At 43.9% G+C, this 23598-nt stretch overlaps 1 protein-coding gene across 1 annotated transcript in view; it reads left to right on the top strand.

Moving 5' to 3' along the window:
- Positions 1-490: 490 nt before the first annotated feature.
- The window catches only part of LOC138603565 (beta-1,3-galactosyltransferase 1-like), a 118493-nt gene continuing 95385 nt past the window's right edge, over positions 491-23598 (top strand). The window contains exon 1 of the mRNA XM_069675416.1: positions 491-579. The gene's annotated coding sequence lies outside the window, so the exon portion shown is untranslated. The remainder of the gene's footprint in view (positions 580-23598) is intronic.

Genomic DNA, 23598 nt, shown 5'->3' with positions numbered 1-23598 from the left:
TAAGGGTTCTTTTCCCAGTGGGGATTAGGAGGAGGGAGTACTGATAATTTTACTTAATTAATCAGGCAATTATCTTCTGTTAACTGTTGATTAATGCCACTCACACATTCCTTAAGCCCTTCAAAGTAATTGATTTGTCCCACTGTACAACGCCTAGAATAATTACTTTGCCAATGTAAAAGACTAAAGACACCTTCAATCCCTTATCAATGCAATTATCAATGTAAGTCCTCCAACACATATTGACATGCGCATTGAATTGTATGTGGAACTTTCCTTGAATAGTGTCGTTTCACTCAAATAAGCCTTTAAGTCCATACGAGTTAAACAAAGCAGCATCAGCCTCCACGCTCCCGGCTGGCACTGATTGGCTGCGATCCTTCCCAATTATGCGGCCGCTGATTGGTCGGTTCCTCTCCTCCACCGGCTGTCGCCTCCTCCCCCTTCACGAGCGTGCAGCGCGAGACGCCGACCAGGCAGCAGAGGAGAGGAGGCATCCGCGCGGTGTGGAGCGGACGCAGCCCACTCTGCACGCCTTTCAGGAGAAGTTTTAACGACGGGACACGGACTACAACACCGGTAGGTGCTTCAAAAATGCTTAATATGCTGCTTTTGCCCTGTGTGTGGTTTGTCTGAACGCTTTCTAGGCACTAACGTCTCGCTTCAGGCGCTCTCACGCGCTCCCGGACGGATGCTGTGTTTGGAAGTCAAATTGAGTTAACGCTTTGCTAAGTCCATTATCTGCTGTTTTGTGTACAAATGCGCAGTTTGACCCTCGCTGGGGCAGTTAATTCTGCCCTCAGCTGTGGCAGAAGAGGCTGTCAGATTGTAACAAGGAATTTTAAAGTCGTTATTGAAGGTTTACTTTGAATTGAGTTCGTCTTTTCGGCTCTAACTGCCTCAAAGTAGCTCTGTTTTTGGAGCTGCTATCTGTTTTGTGTTTTGAGAGGTTAGCATAGCCTTAATTTGTCGTTTTAAGCGCGTGTCTGGCTTATTGGCGTTAGTGTGTGAGAGACAGACAGAGCTGGGCAGAGACAGAATAAATCCAGATAAGTAGATGAGAGCATTGTGCTTTTCATAATGCTGCGCACTTTATAGCCTAATATTAAGCACAATGATTTATCTGGCTGCTAATCCATGTCACTTAACATGGACTAGTAAAATCCATCAGCCCCTCTGTTTCACTGCATAAAGGGATGAGTGTCACCATGCTGTGCTTTAACACTCTGTCAGATACACTGCTGCTCTAAGGAAGTGAAAGGAACAGTGAAATGAAAAGCGGGGGGGATATAATATATAAGCCTCTGTGGCAAGCTGCTCAATGGGATTTTACCTTGTAGTGAAAGGGTCATAACAACAATTCACGGCCAGTGTCTTGGCTCGCTGTGAACAGTGTGCCTAAGCCTCCAAAAATCAATTTCTTGAGATTTATTTTGTCTTGGAAACATGAATGACTCTCAGGCGTATCTCCCTCCTACTGGCCTGATCCTGCTTTTATTTTGGAATTACAGCACCCCATCAATACTTCTTCTTTCACACCGTTTCTTGTCGTGGAGACAACCTTGCAACACACCGCCTCGGTTGTTAATACCTGCAACCCTTCCTGCCAGATTCTCTCATTTAAGCTGTGATGTGTGCTGGCGCCGGACCAGATCCCGGGGAGGGAAAAAAATGATTCATTTAATTTCAAGATACACAGTCCTCCATTCATCTTCTGTGACGTGAAATACAGTGCTTTAATCTCAATTAAGCGATGACAAATCAGATTTGGAGACAGGCATACATGGGTGATTTCAAGCGACAGTTGGGAACATGAGTTTGCCGGTCTAGCTCGGTGAAATGAAAGCGATAAAAAGGACCGATTCTGCATTCTTAAAGAGCAGATTGCTTGACTTCCTCTTATAATGTCAATTTTTTGCAATTTCAGACGCCACAGCTTCTGTTTGATGAAGCTGGATCTTTATAGAAGTCATTTTCTGTCATTGAAACTCAATAAATGTTCACATTTAGAGGCTATTTCAAGATTACAGATGTTAAAATCACAGCTTATAACTTCCCTGTCAAACCGCATCTGTTCCAAAATGATTATGATAATGATTCTGGCTCTGAATCAATCATTTCCCTTTGTTTTTAAGCCGCTGTAGTAGTAGTAAATCACAATTAAACACCTTTGCGTCTTATTATCACAGCCCTTATAAATAGGCTGCTTACATCCGCTGCGTTGCAATCTACACCTTATGACATCCTGTGAGAGGAAGCAAGCCCCTCGGTGTGCATCTCATAAGCCGGTTTTAACTCATTTAACCCTCATGCGGGGGGTTTAATGTGTGCAGTCACCCTGCATGCAGAGTTATTGGACGAATGCGACGTGTAGAATTGATCTTTTTGAAACATTCACCACTAAATAACTTGATGCATTCCTCTCTCGCAGCGCCGAATAGGAAATTGAAGCCGAAATAAATCCGCAAAAGCCCTCAGGCTGCAGCGGATTCTCTTAATTACATCATATTTTTGTCCTGGATGTGATTGGAGTTCGATTTATGGCGCAACGCCGCTCCCCCCCCAGATGAGATAAAGTGCGTGTGACAGTGATGAATGGCGTTTGTAAAGAGCGCAATAAAAAAAAGTGTGTTACAAACCAGCTTATTAACTCGTTCTCAATTCCAATGCACTTACGCTTTTTCTCTGCTGCTTCGCTCGTCAACAGGATTTAAAGGGGAAATCTGTCAGTCTGCGTGTCGCTGGTTGTTACGGCGTGCCGTGGCGTTTTGGTGCCCTCGGGGAGCGCACGCTGCTTTTGAAACGGCTGCTTTATCGAGACCTTTAGTTCGCGTTGAATGTAGCCTTTTTTCTCCGTGTCACCACCATGTCTTTAATCTCCGCATCAGTCACTCCAAATCTTTTTGTGCGCTCACACAGTATGAAACAAAGATGAATAACATCATCAGGTTCAAACAGCACATTGCTTTACATTTTTTTCCCCCTTACACAACCATGTGTCTGCTCTGCTGCTAAAGTGACATATTGCTGGTGATGAAATGCTAATTATAACTACGTGGGCTATGTGCTATCATCTCTGAGTTCCTGTAACATGAGGTGTAGCTGGTATTGAGGCTTTTGTCTTGCAGTTTTATTACACCTCAATTGTGTCCACTACACAGAAAAAAATGTGTGTTGAAAAAGCAATTTGCGAGAACCTTGATTTTATTTTAAATTAATTTAATAAACGGAAAAAAACCCATCCAGTTAGAAGGTGAAGTTTAAGATTCCACCTGTGGTTTTCACCGGCTGTAACGGCAACAGATCACTGTAACCAGCCATCATTAATTCTGCATGTTAGTGATGTTCATATATTTAAGCTTTAGGTAAAAAAAAAAGTTAGCAAAGTACCTGTATTAGCTCTGACTGCGACTGATGTCTTACTGAGCATTAAGGGCCTGTGTCCACTAACAGCATTTTTTGCGCCGGAAGCGCCCACAACCTCAATTTCAAAGCCCTTCTCACCGGCGCTTACTGTTGCTTGGTTAGGAAAGTTGTCTGGCGGCACTTCAGTTTCCCTCGGTACTGATCGTTAAGTCGGTTTTAAATTGCTCTGTGTGTTTAGTAAAAATAAAAACAATGGAAAGGAGACGTGTCCTGACATTAGCAGCAGCTCTAGACAAGGAAATTGTACCCTTGAAAAAAACTAAACGATAGGCTACTCCTCCACCATTGTTGACAAGGTTGATACCTGCCCTTTCTTGATTTTGATTGGTCGGTGAGGGAGAAGTGACATTGACGAGCGTGGCGGTGTTCCAAAAGTTGAACCATTTTTAACTGAGCCCGCTGAAAGTGCAGCGAAAAAAAAGAGCCGACGCCGAGGTCGTTTTTGCGCCAAAAATGCTGCTAATGGACACAGGCCCTAAATCTCAATCTATCAATGGAAAACACAAAGCTAACTTCTTCTGATTTGTTGCTTGTTTAAATGACAAAAAATAACCAGTGGCAGATAAGATTAGTTGTAGATGTTAACAGCTAAACTGAGATGTTAATGTGCAGCTGCTGGTGTCTGAAAGAAGACAAAGAGTGTGAGAAACAACACTCTGTAACACCCTTGTACAACAGTTGTCAAAGGGGACCAACAGAGTGGTGAGAAATAATCCAACTGATCATCTCACAGTTTTGTTTCATATCATGTCGACATTTTAATCCGAACAGTTGGAGCGTTTTATCTCTTCAGCTGCCTCGTATGTTGAGGTTGTGAAACTCAATAAGGCTGCAACAAAAAACTGATGTACTGTCACTTTAAATTTATTTTAGTCATTGAACATCTGGAGCAGGGAAACAGTGTTTATTCAGTGTTTTAACCAGTTTTAATTACTGTCTGATTAGTTTGGATTGGAGGAAACCTCCTATTTTCTTTAGAGACTTTGTAGGTGAATTCGAGTTTCCTTTATCCCCACTGTTTCCCACAGGAGTTTGTGAGACGATGTGGGGTTGGACGGTGAACCCTCTAGGTTTAGGGTTGGACAGTTTTGTACATTTAAAAGCTAAATGGAACAATGTGGTGCACTTTGAGACAAAAATAAAGAGGCTAGTAATGTGTGCTCTTGGAAACAAATTGGTCGTAGCCAGGGTCCAAAATTAACTTTTTGGTCTACCTGCCTGCATTGGCGGGTAAGCCAAAAATTTTTACCCGCCAAAAATTTTTACTAACCGGCCATAAAAACTTTCTTAGGTAAAATGTCAATAATAAAGAGCGGTAGAAATAAACTAAGACATTTACTTTAGTACTGAGCTTATAATGTATCTCTGCTTTTACTCCACTGAATTTAAAGATAAACATAAAGTAGTTAAAAATAGCTCCACATATAAAAAGTGGTGTAGGCCTACGAAGTAATGCTGTAATAATAATCCGCTAATATTAAACGTATTATTCTGGAAAAGGCCACCCTGCACAATGAGTATGCTACCTTAAGTTATTGTACTGTAAGAATATTTTGATTCCTGTCATTTTCACTCTTGCTAAAGTTTTTTATTGATTTTGTATTATTAGTATTTTACTGTGTTTTTATCGAGCTATCTGGCACTTTAATTTCCTTCGGGATTAATAAAGGTTTATCTTATCTTATCGCAGGGCTTTTGCTTGTAATGAGTATTTATACACTCTCAAGTACTTATTTCATCTCTGCAACAAAATAAGCTTTTCATTAGTGCAGCTCATTAATAACCTTGCAGTGGTTCTGATCAAGCACTCAGCTCTCTCCTTCATCGCTCATCCGACTGTCATTTACAAGCTCTTCAGTTCCGCTAGTGACCGTACTGTAGCTCAGCTGTTAGCGATAGCCTCTGCTGCTTCCTGCTAGGTGTCTCAGGTGTTTAGCCTCTCCTCTGCCTCCCTGTAGTGACAGTGGTACAGGTTAATACTGTAGTCGAGATGCAGTGATGGCTCAGTGAATTGGAAATACATCCCCACACAACATGGAAACTCAATAATTTGCTGCTGTAGCAAGTGCTCATTAGCCGGTGCGGGCAGCTAATGTAGCGTCAGTTCCTTGTCTGGCAGCCCCCATAGAGCCGACACCTGTGTGACTGTCCAAAGGACGCATAGCAGTAAACAGAGGACACCCACGGTCCGCTAACGACTAGTTCACGTTTCTAACAGCTGCTCTGTTACACTTGCTACATGTCAGGTGCGAAAGTGTTAAACTGTTGACGCACTAAAACCCTGCTACGAAAGGTAAATAACAGAAGCGTGAGCGCGTCGATGGTGGTCAGCGAGGGTCAATTAAAGGATTGCGATATAATTATTCACGGGCACACGCCAGCGACGTGCGGAGTCGTTGCAAAACAAAACTTCGCAAACAACTTAAAGTATGTTTTGTAGTATTGGGAGCACCTGCCCCTGGCGCCCAACCTCATTTATTTTAGCTGCCAAATTAGATTTTTACCCGCATTTGAGTGACATAAAAAAATCAGGAAATTATAACAGATAAATATTTCTTTATTAGAATCTTAGTGTATCCCACTTCCTGTCGGCACAAGCGACTTTACGCCACAGCACATCTGCTCCGTTACAAGCCTGTATCTGTGGCCACAGCGTTAACGAGCACCGGGCTGAAGTGTAAAAATATTTTCGGTTCATTATGAAGCTGCGGTGGGACAAATTAGACTATGGCAGGCCGCCTCAGTCAAGGTAATTAATGGGAAACACTGATCCGTAGAGCCAGACAGTTAGCTAGCAGGTAGCTCAACAGTTGCTGTGTGTGTCAGTGACGGACATCTTTTTTTAAGCCTGTTTGTCAATCTGTAAAGACTAACCCCTACTGTAGCATTAGAGGTCGTCAAGTTTGAGCTAAATTGCTAAAGTAATATAGCATCAATAAAACGCCTCTATCTGCGCAGTAGGATCCTTTAAATGCCCCCCTGTTGAGCCATCCTCTAACACATCTCGAGGGTGCGCTGGAGTTGTTGACCCACGACCTCTGCCTGCGCCGGGGCAAACAAAAAGCACAATGCCCCCAGAGGGACTATATTTATTCACTTGGCCTTCTTTCTGCATTATTAATGACCATATCGTTCACTTTAATCACAACATGAGGAAGGAAACCAGTGGAGGAGAGCGCTGCCCAGTTGCCTGTTTTCACGCAGAATGAATGCTTCCTGTGTAACACCTTATAATTTACAAAGCATTAGATTTTATGACTGTCTGGCTGCGCTGTAATTACTGATCGGACGAGGCTATAACTTACAGAGCTGCCATCTTTTAAAAGGTCTCGAGCCGTGTGCCGCTGCGGCTGCAGGATCCATCCCTGATTCCTCTCCGAGGGGTGTTCACCGATGCGCTCTGACCTCGGCTGCTGCTGCACACTGGCTCCCTCTCATACGCTCTCTCTCTCTCAGCAGCGCTCGCCACGTCTCTGTGGGGCAGGCTCTGGAAAGCTACACTGTGCGTTTCATCTGTGGAGCTTAGCGCGTTGTGATCATGTCTGTGACCGCCGTCCAAACTTTATTGGATCATCTGATAATCTTGTTGGCCGCAGCTTAGCCACACGTGTCCCCAGCTCTGCATATGACTCCGTATATGATAGATTCAAATCCAACGGCAGCAGGCTGTGATCATACTGAGTTCTACCCACACGTCCTTTCAGCAACATGGCACATGAATAAAACAACAAACAGCCGGGTGGTTTGTTTTTATGTCTGGTTATGTGCACATGCATGCCACAGTTGGAGTAATAACACGGCCAAGGAGAAGCTAAATTACATGTGTTGCCATCCATTTCACTGCTATTGTTTACAAAAATGACACATGATAAGTAATGACAACGTAATACGCTGTTATTACCCACAATACCCAGCTGGCGCACGCCGTCTTTTATCTTTACTGAAGACAACAAGCCAGCACAAAGCGAACGGACTGACCCAACGCGGCCTGTCACGTCCTCGTCGCTGCTGCCTCTCAGGCTTTCTACTGCACCCAGGCCCGATGAAACAGCCGGGTGATTACGTCGCTCGATAAGGCTGAATTTCGTCAGGGGAGCCTTGCTTAAAGCAGGAGTGAGGAACTTTCATTTTGTGTCAATTTTTGGAGACCCCTGTGGACAGAAGCGGCGCACCTGGTGCGTCAAAAGATCCTGATTGGATAGGTCGGTGAAGTGCCAGCATGCAGCAGCTCTGTTTAGAAAGTGTGGGCTGCAGTATCTGTGCTAATCAAATGGTCACACTCTGTTTAACATTAGCCTATTATCTTTAATATCACGATCTAAATCATACCTATACGTAAAGAGACGAACAAACTTTATACTTACGGAATTAAACTGCTGATTAATGGAGATCAGCTGGTGGACATGTCGCTCCACTAGAAGCACGTCAACAACAGTGTTTCCCACAGGACTATAGTTTGATAAACAGGCTGAATGAGTAATAGATACAATAAAGACCTAACCTCTGTAACATCTTCACTGTTCACTAACCCTGTTTCAGGTGCGTTTGTGACGTCAGGCGGTGACAGAGCAGAAAAGAGACCGACAGGAGTATACTTCACTGGCAATGGGAAAAGAGACAATCTATAAGCAGGTCTTCCCGGGTCTGAAACACCTGCATCAATGCGCTAATGTGAGTGGGAAAGAGGTATATGGTGGGTGGACTCCAAACCCTCCAGAGGGGGTTCGGGTGATTGGATTTGAATGGTGATGACATCATGAACGGGACAGTTGAGGCAGTTGTGATCGGGGTCACAGCCTTAAGTACGGGTCTGAACACAGGATGTTGCTGTTCTGTGAATGAGAACAGCCCGCTGTGTCGCTGCTGTATAAGAGCTCCAGGTGTGACGGAGGGCGGACAGACGGGGACACACAGTCGGCAGGATGAAGTGGGACTTCAGCCTATAAAGACAAAGTCCTGTACCTTCCAGCGGGGTTGCACGCAGGTGTTAGTTTGTTGTTCAGAGCGTAACCGATGTAAAACAATCAAAAAACAATGTCTTGCTTCTCTGTTGCACTGCTTTATTTACGTTAACGGCGCTCGCTCTCTTCACTTCCTGTCTGTGTCACTCAACAGCTTTTAATAGTCTACCAGACACGTTGTAGGTCAAATAGAGGCATCAGTATTGTCCCATAAGCAGTAAAAACTCCCTAAAGTACATTTAAGTTCTGCTCTCCTCAGCTTGAAGGGTCGTGGCAGTTCATTTTTAGGAATGTAGCCGTATCACACATCCAGTTAGGAGGAGGGAAGCGAGGGGCTTTGCTAGCTTCATGCTGCTCCCCCTCATCCCGTTATCTCATACTCTTCCAGCTGTGGCTCCACGTTGGCTGCTGTCCTCCCCGTCGCAAAGCCTGCCGAGCCTCTCCCCCCTCCTCCCCCTCCTCCTCCTCGTCCTCCGCCACCACATTTGGCATGGGATGACTGCAAAGCCGAGACTCCTCGCCCTGGCGTTTTTTAATTGGGTTCTGATGACGTGTGTGTGTGTGTGTGTGTGTGTGGGAGGGGGGGGGGGGGATCTGCTGGTTTGCCAAGCTGGCCGGTGCGCCTGCTGATGCCTCCCAGTTCCCCCTTCGGTCAAGTAGATGATTGGATTTTCATCGGAGTGGTCAAATAGCGAGGGGAAGGAGGGGTGAGGGACTATCAGTCTTCTCAATGTGTAACTCCACAGGCTGTTTGGCCACGGAGAATTTAAAGGCATAATACGAGGAAGCTTTGATTGTCTTTCCGGCCTTTATGTTTGAGCGTATTCATGACAGACTTCCAAAACCATCTGGCTACAATAAAGAGGCTGTTTTCCACAATAAGAGCAGCACGCTTTTTGAAGACGTAGCACTGTGCCGTACTACATCTTTGTATTTTTTACAGCATGACTCCCCCCTCCTGCTTTAATCCTCTTTATGGAAGCCCACCATGCTGCCGTAATATTAATATGCAGCAGGGTTCGGGGGGGTTATGGGATGAGGAGTCTACGTCATGCTGTTTTTAGTTCTTTAGCTAAATTAATTAAACACAGATCGAGCAGCTCGCCCCTCAGTCTCAGAGCATCACATTTTTACATTTTACTTTCTTAATTCTCTGCGTGTAACATTCTGTACTCCTTTTGGCGCAATTCTGTAGGTGATATTAATATCTCGCCGCGCGCACGGCTGATTTCAATTAGCATCTGCTCTCACATCCTTCAGCGGACCCATTTGAATAGTCGTGCGGTTGACTCCTAGGCCTAATTATAGCGCACGCACTATTATGTGTGCACAAACACCAAACAGAACATCATTAATCTTCGTCGAACTAGATGCAATTATTTCGCGTATGTTTCATACACTTGATGCGTCTTTAAGCGTCTCCGAGGCCGGTATGTAAATTTGACATTTGCCTCTCAAAGTGACGTCCGCCCAAATTGATTTTGAGGTGATTTAATGTGGAGCTATTTTTTTTTTCCTTCATCCCCATCATCTCCCAGTTGGTCTTGTTAACTGGCTCGACTCTCAGCCGGAAGAGGAAAAATCTATTCAGACTGACAGAGGTAGATGATAAAGTTTCACAGCCGACCTCCTGTTATCAAACAGTTGAGATGACGATCTTATGAAATGAGGCTGCAGCAGGTGACTGTACGCGCACAGTGGGATGACATGCAGAGTGCCACAGGTGCTTTTATCTGAAGCTGTAAAACTCTGACTTCGTGCATGTGAGGGTGTCGTGTCATTAGAAATAGAGATAGACCGATATGGTTTTTTCAGGGCCGATACCGATTATTAGTAGTCAGGGAGGCCGATAACCGATATTTGGAGCCGATATTCATTTGCAGTAAAAGTGAAAATATTGGCGTCAAAATTTTTAATAATGCAAACTCCAACACTTAACTTTGTTTAAACGCCTTTAAGCACATGTTTATTAACCAAACAAACAAGGGTCAGCATCATCTCTTATAAAGTTAACTGAAAATTTAGATAAATAAATAAATAACTTCCTGAAGTTTTATAAAGTAAATAAAACAAAGTTAAATAAAATTTGCAAAGAAATGAACTTTTTCTCCTCTCCGCCGTGTGTGTGAGCACTCTGCATGCACAGCTTTCACTGCTGATTGGCTGTTACCCGTGCCATGGCTCTGCGTGTAACCAATCAGCGCTGTGGGTGGGACAATGCTGGAGGCAGAGTAGTGACTGCAGACAGAGAGGCGCGGCTGCATCAGAGCCAAAACAACCCAGTTTTAAATTGATCTCTTATCGGCCGTCGGATTTAAAAAAAAGGCTGATGCCGATATGCATCAAAATGCTGAATATCGGCGCCGATAATCGGTCTATCCCTAATATGCAGAGTGCCACAGGTGCTATTATCTCCTGGCCGAAGCTGTAAAACTCTGACTTCGTGCATGCAACGTTTTCGTGTCATTAGAAACACAACCTAATGCTTTATTTTTCGCGGAACACGTCATAGAAGTTGAGTCAGTATCCAGCTCCTGCTGCTGCAGGGATCCACTGCTCACATTAAGGATTTTTTCTTCAGCTCTCATTATTGATGATTGCAAAAAGGAGTAATTACTCCCCGAAAGGTTAAAAAGGTTTGGGGAAAACGCCAGAAAGTATGTATTGGGTCTAACTTTCAGCTAAAGAGAAACACTTACAGCCGGGCTGTATTTACGTCAATTAATGTGCCGATCATTTATCAACTCATTCGTTCCTTTTTAGCTCCGATTTTCACCACCAAGTCGTTCTAGAAACTACTGATCAAACCTCCATCCTGTCACATCCCTTACTCAGTTCTCCTCAGAGATCCTGCCGTGCTGACAGGTTGCACAGCTCTCCCCACACACTTTGTCTCCGCTCTGTGACATTCATTAACCTTGTCCTGACTCATTCTCCCCTGCGTTCGCTCCGCACTGAGGGGCTCTGCTACAGCTGCAGAGGTAAACACAACTCTGTCTAAACAATATTAATTCTACTTTATCCTGCAGCAAATGTCAAAACAATAAATCACATTTTTATTTTTTGCATGCACGGTGTGCTTAATGTAACCTGTAGGTGAAGTGATGGTTGCGTTGCTTGAAGTAAAAGGTTTTGGGTTGTTTCTTGGTGTCAGTAATTGTGCAGTGGTCAGGCCTGGATGAAAACATAGAGACCAGGTGACATGTCTCTCTTCTCTGCTGTCTGTCTGTCTGCAACAGACGCTAACGTGACTCGCTCCTCATGCCAAGAGGACCGCACACACGTAGGTATTTGCAGACATGCGAATGAGAACAGTCCGCTGTGTCGTTGCTGTAGAGCTGCAGGTGACAGAGGGCTGAGCAGAGACACGCGCAGTCAGCAGGATGATGCGTGACTTCAGCTGCACACTAAATCCTGTACCTTCCTGCGGGGTTGTACGGAGGTGTAGGCGTGTTTGATGTGTACAGTGTGTGTTTGTTGTTGAGAGCCGAACTGCTGTGAAAATAATGACTTACTTCTCAGTTTCACAGCTTCATTTACATTAATGGCACTCGTTCTTTTTACTTGCTGTGTATGTTGCTCGACCACAGCTGCTCTCTCTCTTTTGCTTGCGGCAGATTTGGGTTGAAAACTGAGATTGTATCGTTTAAACTTGAGGTATTGAAAAAGTACATTTTGACCTTATTAGCTAGTTACATACTTTTGTGGTTGTGTCATTCGCATATTTGTGGGGTTGAATTTTCTCTTTGAATTTCAGGCTAGATTTTTTTTGCTCCCATGATGCAATAGCCAATCAGCGTTGACATTCTCCTGATGTCCCAGTTGCATCATAAATAGTCAAACCAAACTCCATTTAAAAAACGAACACTTTTTAGCAGTTTGCTTGTCCTGTCATTCAAACAGACCTTAGGCGGCATGATGTTTGTTTTTTTTACAAATTAGCATCTTAATATAGTTCTTTCAGCATCCTTTTGATCCCTTTATTATTTAGTATAATAAAAACACAGTAAATATCTGTTAATTTGGGTTCATACCGCTGCAGTAAGAATGCTTGTTACCATTCGATAAATCCTGGTAACGAGCCGAGCTTAGCTTGACCTGGCTAAAAGGTCATCAAGCTGGGCAGTCTACATGATAAGCCTTTCCCACCGAAATGAGTGCGTTGATGCGGGTTTTTCAGACACGGGAAGACCTGCTTATAGATGCCGATTGTCTCTTTTCCCATTGCCAGTGGAGTATCCTCCTGTCGGTCTCTTTTCTGCTGCGTTACCGCCCGATGTCACAAACGCGCCGTAGACAGGGTTAGTAAACAGTGAAGATGTTATGGTGGTTAGGTCTTTATTGTATCTATTACTCATTCAGTCGCAGAAGTTACCGATGGAGCATAGCATCACGCTGAAAAGGGGTAGTAGATTAGCGATCAGAGCCGAGGCGATAATTACCCGGGTCTACAGCAGAGTGATTTGACCCAGGTCTGAATGCAGATTGTAGCCTTTCCACGACGCAAAACAGCCACGTGTTAGCGAGTTTTTTGACCAGTGGGAGAAGGGCTTTAATTTTAAGTAGCATTAAGGAAAATCTATACACAGTCCCTGCAGAAGGCTTTGCAATTAAACAAGCTGTGTGCAGCTTCGGGGCACATGAAGCAACAGATATGAGGCTCCCTTTAGACACTTTGTTTGATTAACTTAGGTGGAGTTTAAACTTGACTCAACAGACTTAAGGTCGGGGGGGCTTGTAAGTCGTGTTCCTTTCAGCCAAAATAAGTGATAATACTTGATTAAACATCTTGAAGGTGCTTACAGTGTAAGGACATCTTTGACTGGAGTGTGTGTGTAGAATAATCCCTTTCCAGGAAGAGCAAGTTGTTGAATCCATTCTTTCCATCAAGTTTGTTAATCACATGTAATCATACATGGACTCATTGTAGACTCTGTAAGCATTCATGCTCGCACATAAAGGAGTGCAGTGTAGCTGTACTGTTTGCGTTGTGTTCTCTAGAGGCTCTCGTTTGTTCCTTTTCTCGCCTGAGAACAGCTGTAAGGAAGCCTCAAAAGGTCAAATCACACCAAATGAAGCCGCCTGAATGATAATAAGAGGGGATTTATTTTCTCCTAGAATTCCTCTGTTTGAAATGTGAATATTTGTGATGGCAAATGATTCTGTTTGGTCTGTCAAAAAAGATAGACGAAGCCATCACCCTCAGCTGTGGGAAATCGTGCGATTTATCGCCGTTTTCTGACATATTTTAGATCATATTTAGAAAATATTCCCAGCTCTACTCTCTGTGACAAAAACAAAAAGTAAATATATGTTATCATCACGTAGACCACACAGGCCCCGTGTGCTCGAAACAAATAAAAAACCATATTGGGAGTATATCCGAGCGAGCGTGCAGGCTCAATTTATCTTTTTTATTTATTGCACCAGACGCAGTTTATTTGTTGTTTGACTGTGCTCTCATAGTGGCACCGGGGTAAGGAAAACAATTCTCCCCCTTGAGCACCCAAGAAGACATGGGGATAGCGGGGAGGCACATTGGAGGTTTGTTTGGTGTAATCATTTCTCGGAGCGTGTTTATTCTCAGGCATTCAGGGCTCTCTCTTGTTGTTTCGGCACCCCGGGCGAGCCATGCACGCTTATCTTACCAGAAAGCCTGTAAGTATGTTGCGTATTGATTTGAATACTGTGTGCTGCGCTCGATTAGCGTCCTTTCCTGCAACATAGATGCTATGATCTGAGAATGATGAATGATGAAGCTTTTATCCTAGATTACTTCAGGAATGTCTGTCTTATCCAGTTGCCTTCACAGACTAGAACAAGGTAACCGGGCCAGGCTCATGTGCGTTCTGCTGAGTGCACACTGTGTCCTCTTTAATATGTGAACCCCATGCATTTTTCACCACGCGCTTGATTACATTCTCTGGATGATTTTTCATATTTAATCAGCTCCAGGCGCTATGGGTATTACTTACACAAGAGTGGTCATTAATATTCAGCGTATCCACATAACATACAAGCATTTACTTTGTTTTAATTCACTGCTATGGTTTGATTTATGGACTAAGAATTATGTCAGAAGATGGTTGTGCGTAGCTGGAGCTTATCATGAATTTCTACGATTGAACTTAGAATCGTGGAAAACACCTTAGTAGTGCATCCTTTAAATATGGATACCAAATACTGAGATTGAACAGTGGTTAAGAAAGGGCGTCCTTCAAATAGTCGACCAAAAATGTGTCTTTGTCGCAGATTTAAAGGCCTCAAACTCAATTTGGGAGCTGCACCTTGTCTGTTGTTTATGCATCTGTTAGATTTAGGGATAGACCAATTATTGGCGCCGATATTTGGCATTTTGACGCATATCGGCATCAGCCTTTTTTTTTTTAATTTAAAAATGTTTAAATTCTTAAAATTTTTTTAATCCGACGGCCGATAAGAGATCAATTTAAAACTGGGTTATGATTCATATGCTTAAAGGCATTTAAACAAAGTTAACTGTTGGAGTTTGTACTATTCAAAATTTTGACGCCAATATTTTCACTTTTACTGCAAATGAATATCGGCTTCAAATATCGGTTATCGGCCTCCTTGACGACTAATAATCAGTATCGGCCCTGAAAAAACCATATCGGTCTATCTCTAGTTAGATTTATCCGCAGTGTTACCGGCCCTAACTAATGTTACGCCCCACCCCAAGGCGGCCCTATGGGGCTAACAACTATCCAACAAACTCACAGGAAACACCTTAAAAAAGTCCAAACCAAGGGATTTATTGAAGACAATACTAACTACTGAATCATTAACTGAAGTCTAACAAAAGCAACTAGAACACAACACAGAATCCCAGTCTGACAGCAGTCCCCACTCCAGAAGCCTCTCCCCTTCAGATGCCAAGTCTGGGGTTTTTAAGCATCCAAGACCAGGGGAACCTCGTTGTGCAATCAGCAGGGAAGAGCTGGGAAGACAACAAAAAGGCAAAAGGGACAAACAGTGCAGGGAACACATACAGCCGTAACAGGAAAGAAAAGAAGTCGGTGTCCGAATAAGCTCAGGTTGGGAAAAGTGAACAGCACACTTGCACACAAAATACAGCTTCTGTTCTGCAGCATTAACATGATACCCAAGGACCATTATTCACTCGTTAGATCGTTTGCTAATTAGCTAGTTAGCAGCTACAATCCAGGCTAATACCAGCTAAATCAGACCCAGGAGACGAGAAGTCTTGTATTGACAGTTTCCAGGTGAAATAAATGAAATATTCAGTGTCCTTACTGGTTGTCCGAAACATTCAGAATCACTACTGCTTTTCCCATGAGCACCGTTAACAGTCACTTTGGGCCTGGGCTTGTAAAATGTACATTTTAGAGTCTCATTATTACGGCTTTGAATTTATTTGTAATGTGTTTATTATGTTACTTACAGCTATGGCTGCACTGCTGTGGCTAAAATGATGATCATGATTATGTAATATTATGCTATAGCAATGCTTTCAATTGAGCTCTTGTAATCAGCTCCATTACCTGACGATTGTGCATCTTTGCATTGTTGCAGTTATGGATGTCTAACTTGATGCAGGACAAGGACGGCGAGTAGCGACATTTTTTCCTCTTGGCCTTCATACACGCATCATACTGCACTTTCAGCTGGTTGAACAAGATAGTTGTGTTGCTTTGCCGCACAGACACGTTTCATGCACTCTCATATTATTTGTCTTGCTGAACATCCCTCGCCCTAAACCCGAAATACCTCCTAACAACCGAACGACGAGCCGTTTCAGGGGACCAGCTCCTCCGTCTACTGTTGTAGCTCCCAAACATTTTCTGTTGCCCCCCGAAAAATATGCTTGTACAATAAATTAATCTCATAAATGTGTAACGACTAGTCGACTAATTGCTTAAACTAACAATCCACACTGGGTCCGAAATTGGCCATTGCTACACCCTTCCACCAAGTTGTACTGCCCTGTTCTCTAACATAGCTAGTGTAACAGGAGTTTGACGCTCACATGAACACATAGTATGCAACCATATGGGTTTGTATGTGCGTGTTATGCACCAGTTGAGCTGTTCAGACATGGACACTCTCGGCGGGCCTCGCAATCGGCAGCCATGATTTTTGCATCTGCTCTTTTTTTCCCCTCGCTCGCCGTGAGCGAATCCAGCAAGAAAACACCCTGGTAATCCATTATAAAAGACATAAGTCATACATTATATATGATCTAAGTGATCGGATTGATAAATGATTAAATATGCATCCCATGCTCGCTGACCGTTTTGATTTCACTTCTCCGCCTCTCTGCTCTCCTGGAGATGCAATTCCCCATCACACGATGTCAGAATCTGCTCATCCACTGGCTTATGTTCAATGTTCTTATTCTGACCCTTTGTGGGCTGTTTACTACTAACACATATAAGCTTCACATTATATATTCATGAGGTTATAACTCACCCTTATAAAGATTTACGCATGATTTAAAAAAGTGCAGAGGAGCAGAATCCATTTAAAGTCTTCTCCTTATATGGATACATCCTGATTGGCTGTTTCCCCGCTTACCGGCTCAGCAGGTAATCTTCACATTCGCATCATTTTTCCATCCATCTATCACTGTCATCATCCATCTTGCCGGAGGGAACAGCAGCTCGGGCTCCGTCATGGACATCTGGTGACCTTTCCGGCAAGAATCCGCTGAGGGGGGGAAATTTGCCGCGGAGTCATTTAACTCGTCGAAGCGTCCAAAACTGTTGCTGCGTCACCCCTGCTCTGTCATGTTACAGAGAGCGCACAGAGAAGTCTCATAATAAAAGACACATCCACCTGTTATTACACAGAGAGAAAACAGCACGGCCTGTCACCATCATCTATCAGCTGCTGTCGTGACACTTCCCCTATTCATGATGACACAGAAACAGCCCATGTGTAATGAACCACAGGATGATAGTCCTGCTTTGCACTTTGTAGGATCGCGGCTCCGACTCCCCACAGCCTCCGAGATGTGTTTGATGTGCTGTGACGCCTAAAGATGCCATGCAGGTTCAGAGCCGAGCGCACGGCTGTCCCCGCGCACGCCGCGCAGCACGCATGCACTGTCGATGAAGAGTTGTTTGGCAACATGCTGCAGTTTGTTGCAACACGATGATGAAAAGCCCGGCTGTTAATCCATCATGGTGCTGTAGCTGCCCTCTAAATGTCAATTAATAAAATCATCAATCAAGGAGCACCTGATTCGAACGCCATGATGCCTTTTTATTGCTGCTTCATTACAGCAACAGAGGACAACAGCCGGGTAGCCTGTGTGTGGCTGGACTGAGGCTGGGTGGTGCTTTGAGCTCATGCAAATGACAGCAGGTTACGATGGTCATTAGGTTCCTCATGATATTAAGACAATAGGCAATGTGCTATAATATTGTTCTATATTGCAGTGATATGACTAGGGGGCTGCACGGTTCGAATCCCGGTTCGCACGAAGCGGGCCTTTCTGTGTGGAGCTTACATGTTCTCCCGGTGCATGCTGGGTTCCCTTGGGGTACTCCCGCTTCCTCCCACAGTCCAAAGACATGCTCGTTAGGTTAATTGGTGACTCTAAATTAGCCCGTAGGTGTGAATGTGAGCGTAAAAAGAGCTGTCTCTAAGTGTCAGCGCTGTGATTGACAGTCAGTCAAGGGTGGAACCCCGCCTCTCGCCTCCCCGTGACCTTGAACAGGATAAGAGATAGGCTATAGATAATGGATGGACTTAGAAAATAAACAAATCGTTCCTGTGTCTCTCTACTGTTTGCCATATTCTTCTCAGTACCTGTTTAAATTGTCGTCTGTGTCGTCTTCATCATCCACATTTTTCCTCCCAGCAGCCATTGTGATGGCTCACCTCGCCGTCGCCACCGAATTAACACCGATCAATCCTAGTGAAGCTGACAGATAGTTTGGGCTTTATCTGCCTAAACATGTGTGGACGCGTTGCCCGTGGATACAGGGCTGCATCTGACCAGTCAAATGGTCACATGCTGCATTTGAAAGCATGGCACAAGTACATTTCACCAGCAAGGACCACACAGTCAACATGATATGATTTAACAATGTATTGATTAATGAGATTGATAGTCATTAGGGATGCACGATATTGGATTTCTTGCCGATATCTGACATATTGCCGATATTTTCCAACCCTTTCTGCCGATTTTGATGCCGATATATTAATTTGTTTGTAACGTTTTCTTTTCTTTTTTTAGTTGTTTTATCGGCGGAAAATATCAGCAGAAAATATTGGCGGAAAATATCGGCAGAAAATATCGGCAGAAAAATAACCGATATTTTGCCGATATGTAATTTCCAAGCCATAATCTATACCGATAACGTGCCGATAATATCATGCATCCTAAAATAGTAATGCTTGGCCATGGGGAGGTTGAAGTTCTTCGTTTTGGGGAAGCTTCATTCGGGATCCGCCGTAGCATCCGGGCACGTCGAACCCCTCTGTGAGACCTACACAGGCTTATATTTGTAGCTCCGCCCACCAGTTTAGAAGTGAAGAAGCCTTTCGGATGAGAGGTGAAACATCAAGTCCAGTCGCCTCCTGAAACTTTGCATTTCAGTCAGTCTCTTACCATGTTGTTATTGGGTAAGTTCATATTGTGTCGGCGATGAAATTACATTTTTTCCAGCCCTAAAGATCCCTGTGTCAGATTTGTATGCTAGCTTAATATCATTTGATTATTGAAATTGGTGCGCCGACCAAATGACATTGACTTTCTTAGTTCTTTTAAGAGCTTCTTTTACATCATTATAATTCGCCAATGTGGCCGTGTTCATCAGCTAACCAAATCGCATGCAGAGAGTCATCGATCTGTTTTGAGACTTATAAAATAAAGCAGCTCTAGCCACCTTTCTCTGCATGGAAAAACCCCACAAGAGGATGGGGAGTGTGGAGCAACTTGGCACCATACATTTTAGCACTACCATTAAGCTAGCTTGCCAGAACTTTCTGCAACTCTGCCGTTTCGTCTCGTATTAAGATTTGTTGCTTTGTAAATGTGGGTCATAGCAGCAGTCGCATTGTAAGGTCTTTTGTCTCTGTTGCATTGAATCTGCCGTCAGTAGATTGTCAGCTTTCATCATGGGACGGCCCAAAATGACACACTCTGAAAGGGCTTTTTGCCGTGTTTGTTATCTGCTGTTAATACCGAGCAATATTTGGCATCTGGAGGTTTGGATTTTAAAAAATTGATGAACAAATCTGACAGTTTGAAGTGTGAAAATGCGGCACAGAAAGTTTTTACTCTCCTCCTACGAGGTAAAACTCTAAAACCTTTAGACTGTTATTAGTAATGCTAGTGTTTCAGTGATGACAGCGTGCTCCTCGTCGTGTCTTGAAAGGTGCCCGTGATGTAGAGTTATTGCTCCCTTCCATCACCGAATCTGTGGCAGCAGCCCCGCCATTTCCTGTGCATTCATCACCATTAAGAGAGCAATCATTGGTGCTGGAGATCGGCTTAGGCTTTAGGAAGCATTCAATGTAGATAGCGGGTCCAGATTCCCCCCCGTCCTTCCCTATCATCCGAACCCCCCCCACCCCACTTCCATCACGTTATCGAGCGCTATGATCTATTGAGGAGGAAAGCGGCAGCGGTCTTCAAATAAAAGCAATAACTCTGCAGGCTGTGATGAAGGAAATCAGGAGGCAGGCGTGTCCGAGCAAGCCAGACAGCCATCCCTCCCCAACTCAGCCGTGTATAGGGACATACGTTTCTCAGCCCCCTCCTCCCCAACCCTTTCTGTTGCTGCCGTCACACTCAAGTTTATCATCAGCTGCTCCCCGTAGATGGCTTATTGCCTTTTCCACCCTCATCTGTCCGCCTGGCTGAAAAGGCCTCCCAGGAAGAGATTAGCAATCCAATAACTCGTGGAGCATCCACCTCAGCAGCAGGTGCTCCCCAGAGTGAATGCTGATGAGAACAGCCAGGACTCTATAATAACAGGCCAGGCAGTGTTTGCCAACAGCGAGCAGTCTCCCAGAAGCCTCGACCTGCTGCTGATCCTAACTTGTTGTTAAAGTTACAGCAGGTTTTTATGCCATTACAGATATTTTCCCACATCAATCAGAGGAATTGTGCTCAACTTCTCTGCAGTTCACTAAGCAACTAGTCCTACTGCTCAATCCAACTGAATGTATTGCTTAGCAAGTTGAAAGAAATGAACTATAGTTAAACTGTTTAAAAAACAGCTGAACTGTGAACTGTGTCTTTCTAGTGTTCGTCTCCCGAGCACTCTAAGCACTTAAACTTTCACGCCACATTTAACCTTTCACACATTCATACAATAATGGTGGAGACTGCCATGCAATGTGCCAACCTCCCTTAGGTGTGAGAGTGCGTGTGAATGACTTGGAATAGATCCTATGGCTATGCCCAAGGACATTTCGATACGCAGGAGGAGCCGGGGATCATGGGAATATGTTACTAATGTAATTGCTTTAAAATCACTGATTAACAGTCACTTTCATTATAATGCTAATTGGAGATGATTGAAAATTCAATCCAGTCTTCGCCAGTATAATGAAATATGTATCTCACATATGAAAAACTGGATGAGAACTCCAAATTTGGCCTCATATGGACCTCCCAGAAAACTTCCAGACTGATTTCTAAATTACACTTTTTGGCTTAAATGCTGCAAATTATGGTCTCAATTTTCATTTTTCTCAATTTGAGTCTATGACAAGAAATAATACACCAAGATTCTCCACTTTAGACCCGACTGTCTACAGATTAGTTTCTTTTTCTCATCTCTTTTCTTTGCTTGCCTTTCTTCGGTATTCCTCAGGGATCAATACTGGGCCCAGTGATCTTCTCCTTCTGCTCTCTCTCAGAGACTTGTGACAACATTCTCCGCTTTCATGCTGATTGTTCTCAGCTGCCTGCCTACAAAACCCAACAGAAACAGTCTCTTAACCTCAGACTACACTATCGTCTGCGTGTAATCACTATTTACAGTTTACAACTCTCAGCTCGGTCCTAAGAGGCATTTGCGCAGTGGGATCCTCCGCTAAGGAACTCCCAGTCTTTTAATGTTTGTCTTTCCCTCCTAGTCTTGCTTTTGGGGCTTTTACGGCTGGTTTTTTTCTTTTTATTTACTCGAATTTTACAGTTTGAACTTTAACATACTTTATGCTCCACATTGTTCTTGCTTTTTTAGTCCATTGTACCCTCATTATCTGGCTCAGTAGTTAACAGTCACATGCAGTTTTACAGTGTTGTAACACACTCTTTATTATAGCGCATAAAATAAAAAACACTGTGATTTTGATGATCTGTTTTGCTTGATAAGACGCCTGTTGATGTATAGCTCCTTTAATATGACCTGTGTGAGTGTATTTAAGGTAACTGGATGACATAAAGACAGTTAGAAAAATGACATTAGCAGTATTAGAGAGAGAGTATTTATGTACTAAACATTAAAACTGACTCTTTTGTTTGCAAGACTCGTATAATACGCCATATTTTGTCTATCTGCAGCTCCACAGCCCCGGCTAGCTCTAAGCTTTCCGCTTACTTTATTATACCTGCCTCTGATATCAAGCCTCCAACAAAAACCGTGCACAAACACAAACTCAGCACAAAACAATCTGGGGGTGGATATTTCCTTTTTATGGGGAACACAAAAGGACTTAAACTCCCTATAGCAGCAACAGCAACTCATCTCCCTTGTCCATAAATCCCCTCCGGCTTTCTGCTGCGGGGCCGGGTGTGTAGGGAATTTACGCACTCGCCTTGCGTTATCTGTAGTTTGTGTTTTCTTCAATTTCACGGGGGCTTGTGTTTCATGATAAAGAGTCAGCCGGAGTCAGTTCCTCAGGGGCCAATGAGACGCGATAGGCCGCGCTGGTGTTGTTGTAACGCGTGAATCACGAATGGAGAGCGGCTCTTTTTTTAAACTCGTGGCAGTCGGTGATGAATCATCTGTCATGCAGAAGAGGCTGGTTTTTACTTTCTGATTGCAGAGGGCAACAGGGAGTATTTTTAGGATGGGAATATAAAAAAAAAGAGTGAAAAAGATTGGCAGGCGTCCTCAATTGAAGTTCTTATCATCTTCACTTCTTTCATCCCAGTCCCTCGTCTTTAGATTCCCAAAAAAAAAGCCTCACATGCTGGGATCTTGTGTTTTCCCAGGTGCTGCAGGAATCATTCAAAGTTTCTATTTTTGATAACTGTCGGAAAATCAGAGAGAGATTAAAGAGAGGCAATGATAAAGAACTGTCTTTGCCGTAGCGTTGGATGCTTGCCATCTTCAGTGAGGGAAAGGGCACGCACAGACTGGTGAAAGCGAGGCACAGGTGCAATAAAGGATCCTCACTAATTGAGTGAAGTACCGGAGCCCAGGAGGGACAGACCAGGTGCACGGATACAAGCTGGGGTGAGCCGAGGTCCACAACAAACGAAGAGAATCCTCCCCTTCACTGTTCTTCCTGTAATTGCGGTTAGCCTAATCTGTCCCCGGGCTTCCTGTTTGAGGAAAAAAAAAAAGATACACAGAAAGCTAAGCAGTCATCTGGCACGAGCCCCTCGCTACGTCGGCTTGGCATCCGCCCCGCCTGCGAGATGAGGAACAAATGAAAACTGAATTACTAGGCTGGGAGATTAATGGAGAAAAATGAAAAGGGATGGATTGGACCGTACAGAGATGCGAGCATTACAGGTGTCTGGGGAGCGAAGACGGATGCCAGGCTTCAGACTCTGGCACCCAGAGGTTCCTCGCGTTCCAGCGAGTGATAGGCCCGTGTCATAATAAAACCGACTGCTGAAAAGTAGCGTGATATTAATTGCGACAGGCATCCCCTCCTCTTTTATCTGCAACCAGTGAAAGCCTGTCCTCCTCACAAAGAGGATCCATCCGAAAAGAGTTAATTTTCCCGTCATTACAGCGTGAATAAATATCTGCTAGGGCAAGAAAACAGAACTATTGTATTCTCCTTTTTGACAGTTTCCACAGATGTTAAGGTTGCAGCTTTATTTTACTGTTATCAGCAGTTGTGATGTAGTAAAATATTGCAATTTTCAGTTCAAACCTCCCTTGGATACCAATTATTTCCCCGCTAACTTGGCTTCAGATCATTATTAAGGAGAAATTTCCCTGCTGAGGATATCTTGGCCTTTTAGTTTCCATTCTTCCTCGTGAAAAGACGGCTTCATATTTCTCGGGATTGCACCAAATTGATC

Source organism: Semicossyphus pulcher, unplaced genomic scaffold, assembly GCF_022749685.1.
Source record: "Semicossyphus pulcher isolate SPU_LCO1_2020_fin unplaced genomic scaffold, fSemPul1.0.p SCAF_24, whole genome shotgun sequence".
In the NCBI taxonomy this organism is placed as follows: Eukaryota; Metazoa; Chordata; class Actinopteri; order Labriformes; family Labridae; genus Semicossyphus; species Semicossyphus pulcher.
This window is presented reverse-complemented; position numbering and strand designations above follow the sequence as displayed.